Source organism: Falco rusticolus, chromosome 4 (assembly GCF_015220075.1).
Source record: "Falco rusticolus isolate bFalRus1 chromosome 4, bFalRus1.pri, whole genome shotgun sequence".
Classification (NCBI taxonomy): Eukaryota; Metazoa; Chordata; class Aves; order Falconiformes; family Falconidae; genus Falco; species Falco rusticolus.
The window spans coordinates 20,090,639-20,100,932 of NC_051190.1; positions in this window are offsets into that span (position 1 = coordinate 20,090,639).

The window sequence follows — 10,294 nt, forward strand, 5'->3', positions numbered from 1 at the left end:
TAGAAAACTGATAGATAAATCTGTGGGAGATATTATAATCCAGCCAAGAATTTCCAAGGAGCGGGCAGGGAGGATTTTAGGATAGTTCTTAGGCGTTATTCATCATGACTGAAAGCTAGCGGTCAGTAGTTTGATGAAGAGATAACATTTCTAGAATTCCCAATTTTCTCATGACAGGTGATTAATATGCTTTTTCTGACAAAAGGGAAAGATTTGATCACATAACGAGAGGAGGAATGATGAGGAGAGGGCCCTAGGAAAACGGAAACATATGTAATGAGATAAAATGGAAATGCATTTCAGAGAACTGTGCTGGCAACCACGTACTTTGCAATCTAAAAGTGACTTGCATTTAAATAGTGAGACTGTACAATGGGATCTAATTCAAATGAATACTGAACGTTATGGTGACAGCTTAAGTGCATTGTATTTGGTATTAGTGAGCATTGCTTAAAACATTTTCTTTAAACAGTAGTTAGTGAAGTGTTGTAGCAAAAGTGGAAATCTTTGCAATGGAAAAAGATAAACAAACTGCTCTGTGGAGTGATAGATCAGGCGATGTCCTTCACACCCAAGGGGTCACTCCTGTATTGCCACCTGCAGATAGAGAAACAGGCAATTATCCATGTAAAGGTGGTAAGAGGAGGAGAGGTGGGTCCAGGGGGTTTGATGAAACCCATAGACAAAGATACACGGTGGTGTATTTCAAGTGGTTTCCAGGCAGTACTGGAAATATGGCATTGGGTGTTACATTGGACACAATAAGCAAGAAATGGCCTTAGATGTGGCAGTCACAGGGTTGTAAAAAGGGATCCTGGGCAGGAAGGAGCCCAGGTGGAAGGCTGGGAGGATGATCGTAGCTGAACAGTGGGGCAGCTTCGTACTTCTCCATACTCCTTTCTGAATCGCCGTTAGCTAGTCTTGGCTGTGCAGGTCAAGCGCTCTGCCGTCTTCCAGTCTAACATCTGGGTCAGGTGTATTCCTCTCTAGCAGCACAGGAAAGATTGTATCAGTTGGCCGTGCCAGGCTGCAGGGCTATTTACCCTTTTTTGAATGGTGAGAAAAGGTGGGTGAGGTGGGTTTTTCCTGTTTTGTGTTTCTGGGTGCCTCCCCCCCCGCCCCGTGAATCATACTGTGCCGTACCATGCACTCTGGAGCAGTCTCTTTCAGTTCTGTGTGCTGAAAGCCCCCTGGCATGCTGTGCACCTGGAAAGCTGTGTCCTGGGGTTTGTAACCCATCTGACAGCTTTAGTATCGTCTGCAATTAAAAATTCACAAGACTGTTGATTGCAAATTAGGGTCAGCTGGATGACTCAAAATTACAGGCATCTTCCTACCTGATCAAGTGCTTTGAAACAGTCCTTTGTCTGCTGAATCAAAAGTCATTTGTCCATTGTAATTATGCTCCATCAGAGCGATTTCTGCAAAGAGGTGCTGGGATGGGGAAGAGCGTGGAGAACAGAAAAATGGAGTTGAAACCAGAGTGCCTGGAAAATGCAGGTCTGCATGTGCAAAATGATTGCGGCACAGTATTTGTGCATCCAACCATGAGCTATAGGTGTTGGTGAATTCTTCTGATTTTACTTGTTTTCTTTCCTGTGCCTGCCTTTAATTCCTCTTTACCTGTTGGCTCACCAGTCCTGTTTCTTCAGCTCCCACCTAAGGAATCAGCTCTGAATCTGTTTGATAAAACATCTTCACTTCAATTTTGTCCTATAGTTCTTCTCCTAAAAAGTATATCTGTTGCTAAAGGGAATACCTGTTTGTTTCCATTTAATTAGGACAAAAGCCAACCTTCTATGCTCTCCTCATGTGCAAGGGCTCTGTAGGTGGTTCATTTCATCTACTGAATCCTGGCCCCAGTTACATCTATACTATCCAATGAAATGCTTTTGAGAGAGACAATTACTAAGATGATGTGGTAGTTAGCATCAATTAAGATAAAAAAGACAAAAATTTAAATATATGTCCTCATTCTTTCTGAGTGAAAGTCCCAAGAACTTCTTTATGCTCTGGACAGGTCAAATATCTTTATGGAAAGTAATATTTTGACATACGTGCTTTAATCTACTGAATTCTGTTCTTCCAGAATTATTGTTCTAAGTTCTTATTGATTATAAAACGTAACTTGGAAACTGGCTTTTTTTTTTTTTTTTCACCTATAGTACCTTTTTCTGTCTTCTAGAATTTATGGAGAATTATCCAGATATAGGTTGCTAAAGAAATTCATGTGGTTGATGCATTGAGTGCTATCCCACAGTTTTTCAAATCTCCTTCGATTGTAGGTAGCAGTGTTAGTTCATTGTATTCAGATCACATGCAACGAGCAGGGATTTCTAAATAGTAGGCTTACTGCCGGCCTATTGATTTAATACATTTTTTTTACTTTGGAGTGTTACTTTGGCCACCAAGGTGGCTTCAGCTAGGCTTCTCTGTCTGGGAGTTGAGATAGCAAACCCTTTTATAACAGCTTACATGGCAATTAATATTTAACACTGCATGCAATTATTCCATCCTTATTTCAGAAGAAATTAATACACATTGTTGAAAAGCACTTAGGAATTGGAAGGTAAGAAAGGCTTTTTTTTTTTTTATCTCTTCCCTTTACCATTTGCAGAACTGGGTGCATGGAAGCTTTCTTTTTCCTACCTGCTTTTATTTTAGATGGAAGTTGAACAATTCTGTTAATCAGTTCGTGTATTATTTTTCTGATATGAATCATATGTATCCCTTTGATGGGGAACATGATGCAGAAGTTGGCTACTGCCTGGAAATACCCAGCAGAAATGCACATACATATTTGATTATGTATTTCTTTTTCCATCTATGCAGGGCAAAATAGAGGCAGTAAACGGCAGGGCTAGAATAAAGCAGCGTTCTCTGTTTGAAGAATATATGTTGGATAGCTTCTCTGAATGAAATGTGGTCACAGGGAAAAGATGGTGAAGTGGTGGGAACAGCTGTAGAACTGAAAAGGGTGCCCAGTGCAGAGCAAAAATTCAACATATGACAGATCTGAACATCATCAGTAGGAAGTTACGTTTTAGTAACAATGATTCTTTGTGTTTTATCTTAATTTCCCAAGTTGTAACATAGAAATAAAAACACCTTCATCTTTTATAAATGTTGGGGTTGGTCCATGGGCTTACTCCTTTGGAGTTCATTACAGTTTACTTTGAGTGAGCAGTCATAGTACTGGCAGAGTTAAGTTGTTTAGATAGCATAGTAGCTCTGCTTCTCTGGATAAACCAGCTTACTGTGAAGCTGCTTCTTTGTATACCCAGAGCTCTCAGTCTGGCAGAAGAATTTAAATATGAAGTCTGAAATTAATCTGAGTGCTATGTTCTGTATCCTGTGAAGAGTACTAATGCACTTAAATATTTACCAGCACCAAACATAGTACACAATAATGCAATAATCAATATGTACTGTAGGAATACCAAGTCTTTAATTTACCGCATATTACATTGAATAGGATAGCAGTCTGCTTTGTCTTCTACTTTGCTTTACTACAGTAACCTTTAAACCCTGCTTATTTGTTCAAAATAAATCCAAATCTCTTTTTTTTTTTTTTTTTTTTTTTTGTCAGTAACCTCCTTTATTTAACAGACACTTCCTATTTCTAGTTTCTTTGCTGGCATTTATCTGCTTGCAAATGGATTTATTATCAAGTAATCCTGGTTTTGAACAAAATGTCTTTTGCTATCTCAAAACCCCAGGCTCTTCTGTGTTTGCTCTTCTACCAATTAAGTAGAGTGAGTCAATGAAATCCTTTTTCAGGGCATCATCCAAGTAGGTTCTGTAGAATGAAATCCTGATGGCTACTCTGTCGCTAAAGCAGGTGCTGTATAATGGCTCATTTGAACACAGGGATTGGGAGAAGTAGAAGGATGGATATTTTGGGCAGTAGATTCCTTTACTCTTTTTCTGCCTCTTTTCCAGCAAGCTATTCCATCCCATACACATCTGGTGTGCTACAGTAAAGGACTTCTACAAATAAGAATGAATTTTAATAGTGGAACAGGCCTAAGTTCATCATGATGCCAGCAAGTGTGGCCCCTCAGTCTTCTGCATCCTCTGCACTAGCAACTGTGGCTGCACAGTTAATCATGTTTAGCTGCTGTGTTCCCATTGAGAAAAGGTTGATGTTTTAAATTAAGCAATAAAACAAAAAGTTGTGTGTGGGGTTTTTTTTCTCTGTTAGTTTGCTATCAGGTTAGTGTTGTATAAAGTTGTGTGGTAAGTATGCTCTGACAAAGGAGAGGTGATGGGGATTGCTGGAGCAGGGAGTGTGACACAGTGACTGCCCTTTTTAGCGCTAATGTCATCTTAGTTTGGCGTAATCCAAGGAAACGGCTATGATGAATTTGCATCTTTAAAACTCTGCTGTTCCTTCTCTCTCTCTCTTTCTCTCTCTCCAGTATGTTCACTCTGAATTTTATCTGCAAATTGTACCTTGTATTTCTGCACTGGAAGGTGTATTAGGCCCTTGTGAGAGATGGGGGCATGATCTGCACCTGCTCCCTAGCCCTCTGGAAAGAAATTCTGCTGACTTCCTTGGATGGTCTATCAAGCAAATAGATGATTGTAGGTACTTTAATTCTTTCTGCCTTTCACATTTAACTGTGACCTTCTTCAGCCTCAGGATTCATTGCTGCTCACAGAGATGAGAAAGCCTCTCATTTCCATAACAGCACCCTTCCCCAGATATGAGTTGTTGGTATTTACATGTAGCTGTAACAACTGAATAATTGTAAACAGGAGTAAGCACATAAGAAAACTACCAACCAATTCATAAGCCGGTCAAAGGAACTGCCTCTCTTATCCTAGGATAAATATAAAAGCAATCCCAGCCTGATAGTTCTGATACTTCTGATCTTTTCAGAAGGTTAGGAGCGGGGGATAGAAAATAAACCCAACTGTAATCTTTAACAGAGAGATGAACAAAGAGCATCTCCAGGAGAATCTCTACTTATATTTTTGTTTTCAGGAAACCTGGGCTGATATTTCTTTTTCTCTTACATACGTACAGAGTACTCTGCATATCTACTTCAGTTTGGATAATATTCTTTGGGTGAAGATGCTCTGTATTAAGTGTGTGAGAATGTTACTCAACTTTCAGAGAGGCGGAGTGAATTCCTGGCAAATAACTCAGCATGCAGCTTATTTACCTAAATACTTGATCTAGCATTCAGAAAGATAACAAGCATTTAAGACTGTGAAAGGTGCAATAGGAATTGCTTAGCCTTCCTTTTTTACGCTTTCTTGGCTAGGATGATGATAGGAATTTCACCAAATGAAAGCTACTGCACATAAATTTGAAACCAATGAAAGAAAACCCATGCTAATCTAGGGCCAGTATTTGCAAGATCACAACAGGTTTAAGAGAAAGCAAAACAAATGTGAAATAAAGACATCTGAATTTGGGTCTGTTCATTGGGAATGAAGGCTGCTAAAACCATTTATGCCTGGTTGTACCCTGGAGTACTGTATGTACTGGTGCCTGAGCGCACACATTTCCTGGCATACGTACTTGCTTCCCATAGGATGAGAAGCCCTCTGTCATGTAAAGGGATGCAAGGCAGGCATGGGAAAGGGTAGAGCAAGCAGAGGACATCTTTGGGCTCCTGGAAAGCAGTGGCCAACACGTCTGGACTTTTTATACCTCATGCCAGAGGCTGATGACGACTAACAGATGTTGAATCGGGGTCGCAGCTTCAAGGCAGCGCACCCCCTGCATATGCTTGATGGCGTTTTTATTAGTTGTGGGTGAGGCTGGCTTTGGGAGGGTTTGCTTTTTTTTTTTTTTTAATGGGATTTGTAACTCAAGCTCAGGGGCTAACTGAAATATCAGTGAAATGTGGTGCTCAACAGCAAGGAGCTTTCTGGCTCTGGTCCTTGAGAGTGTGCACAATGACAGCTATTTTAGAAAGCAGTTGACAGCCTGAATGTGTGTTGCCGTTGTACATCTGCATTTCCACAGCTAACAGTCTCCTCTGTCAGTTCATGCCTGCTGCTTCTTGCCTAAGTTGTTTTGTGTGCACCTGCAATGAACAAGACCTTTCCAAGCTTTTGAATACTCTCAGCTTCAGCAAATTAAAGGGTGATAATGTCTAATCAGCACTGCACAAGTTGTTCACTTCTCTTTATATTCATGTTAAGAAGCATAACTGAGAGAAATATTCCCCTTCAGCTTTGTCGGAGTGAACAGAACACCATCTTCTAATAAACCTTTTCTTACGTGATGATGATATATCATTACAGCAGCTTCTGAAAGAATAGTAAAGACAGGACATGCCTGTGTACTTGTGAGGAAAGACGGTCAAGAAACCTAAACAAATCCCAGCCTAAATAGATCATATCATGAACTGTAAGATATGGCGACTCAGATGACGTTGTGCTCCCAGAGTAAGTCAAAGGGATGAGAAGGAATGGATGCTTCTGGCATCTCACAGAAGCCACCCCTGCAACCCAGCCAGACCCAATACAGCAGCATTTAATAGTTTTTAAAAATCTTACTTCTCTGGAGTGCAGGAGGAGAAGTCAGATGAGGGAATGGCCAGTGGCAGGTGGGGCAATAAAGAAAAGGGGATGAGGCTCACGGTGTGCTGGTCCAGGGCCTGGAGAATTACCTGAGGAAGAGGAGATAAATGAATATTTTATTGCTGCTGTTCACCATTATGGCAGCATGAAAAGGCAAAGAAGGAAGTGGAGAATGGTAGGCTGGGAACACATAATGTCCCTTTAGTGGTGCTGTGGGTTTGCTCTGATGAATCTGTCTTGCATCTCACCCAAAGAAAAGAAGTTGGCTAACGATGTGCTTTGCAGATGGATCAGTGTTGGCACTTAAACAACTCTATATCTGGTACACAGGTGTTTGATTTTGTTTTTGTTAACAAGCCAATAGCAGGCAGATTTAGGGAAAATGGACTACAGTTTCTGTGTAGAGACAGAGTTTCTCTCACTGCTTGTAATCTAACTCCACCATATGTTCAGCGTATGAGCCCAAGCTGTGACACATCTTCCAGTCAGTGGGCCAAAATCACATCTGGTGAAAGACAAGAGTGGAACTACACCTACCAATGCTACTCAACCTGATGCCTCGCTTCACAGTCCTGTTTTGCTTTGTCAAGTTAAGCAAACACCTTTGACAATTCTCCCTAATTATTCGTCCTGTCACAAACTGCTGTCCCTTTTGTTGATGCTTGTATGCTTTCCAGAAAACAGTCTTCACAGCAGATGTTTGCTAATGCAGAAAGGGTTAGAGAAATAGTTGTGAAAAATAGATTACAATAGTTAGTTGGGTTTTTTTGAAATACCAGGTGCTGTTATTGAAAATGAGGATTAAGCAAAGAAGTTGCTAGATTTGGGAAAGCCTTCAGGTCTGTTTAAAATTAAATGCTGCTCAGGTATTAACTGTAGATTTTCTGTAAGAACAAATCAATGCAATGTGTGCCAGAAAACCCTAACATAGGTGCTAATGCAAGGAAATGTCTTGACGGATGGTGGAGAGGATAACAAAGCGATGCAACATGTGTGTACTCCACTGAATTAAGAATATATCAACTACAAATTCTTTGCTGAAACTATTCATGAAACATTAATGGAGGGGATATTAGTAAAAACTCATGTGCCTTTTGAGGTCAGTTTATAAAAAGCAAGTATGAAAAACATAATGCTAAATGAGTAGTAGGTAGGCTGTCTATTCTATCCCGTATCTGCTGATGCTTGCGGGTAGACTTTAAAATAATTGTAGGCAACGCAACAGCGCTGAATGTTTTTTCCAAGTGTAATACTTCCAGGAAGTTCTCAATTACGTGTTCTCTTTACAGGAATTGTTTTCTAATAGCAGCTTATTTAGTGCTGGAGGGAAGACAGCAAGCCCTTCTTGTTATTCACCCTGTTCTCCTTCTCAGGTTGTCTTTTCTTTAAAAAAAAAAATCTTTTCCTTTTTTATTTTTCTTTTTTCTTCTAGTTCTTTGGACATTTGTAGAAAGAGCTCTTTCTTGGTCAGTGTGTCACAACTGGAAATGAAATAGTGCAAATACCCTGCATCTGCAGTGTGTCTTACATTGCTGCGGAACAAACCGTTTCAGTGTCCATGGTAGTCACCACTTTCTGCTCTTGTCTCGAATCCACGACTGATGTACAGTGCAGCTAATGCCTCTCTCCAGCCTCCTGAGGCACCATTAAAGTACATGCAAACACACACATACACAGCTTGAGTCACAAGGGAGTATATTGTAAGAAAATAGTGCGTTGATTCTCTTCTTTGGTGGTGCTCAGGAAATACAGCTGGGTACATTGAAGTCATGCTGTACTCCAGGGAGAATGGAAAGGGGATGCAATAACAAGTCTGGTCAAAGCCTTTTAAGAATGACCAAAAAAAAATGCTTGAAGGAATTCAGAATTCAAGTTTTTCATCTCTAAAACTCTTAAATTGCTTTCGCAAGTGTCGTTTTTATCGTGAATCATCATAGCTTACTGGGAAAGTAGTGTAGTGTAGGAGTTAAGGGATGTGCAGTCTGTGTTAAAGTTGTATTTATGATTATGTTCTGAACTAATTTCTTAAGTTTTTCAGAGATAAAGCGGCATTTATGAATAATTCATTCATGACATGGGAAGCTGAACTATAGTAATTTCATCCCAAGAGTTGTTTGGAAGATCTATTGACAATATGAAAATTAATGTTAACGAAAGGACTTCAGTAGAGATAGGTTGGAGAGGAAGTCTGCATATAGTCTCTTGGGAATATCTTGGGATTTATAGTTTTTTTCTTTCATTAGTTTGAATATTGTCCAGCATATGAAATGTGCTTTATATTCCCCCCAAAACCCCACCCCTTAAATACATTCTGAAATTTGAATGCGGTACTGTATCCCAGATGTGTCAGCTTCTCAACAGGTTGCCTGTAGCAGGTTCACAAAAGGACTGAGTTGCTGAAAGTGGAAATTACTTGGAATCTCTCTGTCTAAATTCAAAATTAGCACTTGGGAGCAAGATTTGGTAATGAAATGTAATTCCCCAAACACGTCGATTCAATGGCAGCAGCAGTCAAAAAAGCAAATCAAATCCTATGAAGTTTTAGGACAATTAACAACAAAAGAGACTTTACTCAGTGGCATAATAATGGTTAGGTATTTTTTCTGTATCTTGAATGTGGTGTGAAGTGCTGGTCCTTTCTTCTGGAAAAGAATTCAGACTTCAGAAGGTTCAGGGAAGGGCAATGAAGTTCAAAGGTACAAAATAGCTTCTGTATACGTAACAAGTAGGATGTTCACAAATACTATTTATTTTTTCCCTCTACATGGACAGAGTGGGTGGTAATTAAATATTGAGTGTCTATTCCAGTGGAAGAGTAGAGGCCTTGAAATGACAGTACTGAGGTCCAGGGTCAAAATAAATGGAGGCAGCTTTTCAGTTAATAGTTAAGGCTGTTGACCTTGTTCAAGACTATTGTGGGTACTGTGCTGAGTTAACGTGGTTTTAGTTGAGGAGTGGAAAACCATATGGAGGAGAAAAATCCATTGAGTGTTCCTGAATATACGGACACCACACACTGAATATCTTGTGATCCAGGCTGTTGGCTGGGGGACTATTAGGGTAAGTATCATATAAAGTTATTATAGCCATCCTTTTTCCTAGGAGTTTGCTCATAGGCACAATAAAAATACTGTTAAGTGGACTTTTGCTGCAACTGCTATGTTTTTATATAAATATTGTTGATGAAATTGGAAGACCAGTTAGCACCAAAGACGTGAAAGCATTTGTTTATTCCTCTCTCTGTTCTAACGAGCACATGCCAAGCTGTAGTTCTACTGTTTGCTTTTCTAAGGATCTACTAAAGGCAGATTTTATTAATCAGTATTTTCCCTCTGTTTTTATCATCACATTTCCGTGTCAATCAAAGAGGGATTATATGGTTAGACAAAAGGGGTCTGAGCTGTGTCGCTTGGAGTCCATTCTCTGTGTGGTTGTAACTCTGCGTGGGGACACGGCTCCGGCAGGCAGCTCACCCATCTGAAACAGAAACCAGGGGAGTTGCCTGGGTGTGATGGAGAGCAGGTTTTTAATCTAGGGAGTTTTCTGCTACGTTAGGCAATGCCAGAGATCAGGGGCGTTGGTTGCATTACATGTTGCACCTCAGTTGAGGTGGCAAGGCTAACTTTGAGATACTTTGGGTCTGTTTCAATTCAGATTCAGTTTCCCCTTGTGTCACTGCATAAGCAACTGGGTGTTAGTGGACACAGAGACACTTTTTCTTCATACCATGTTTCCAAAGCAAGCTGGAGAG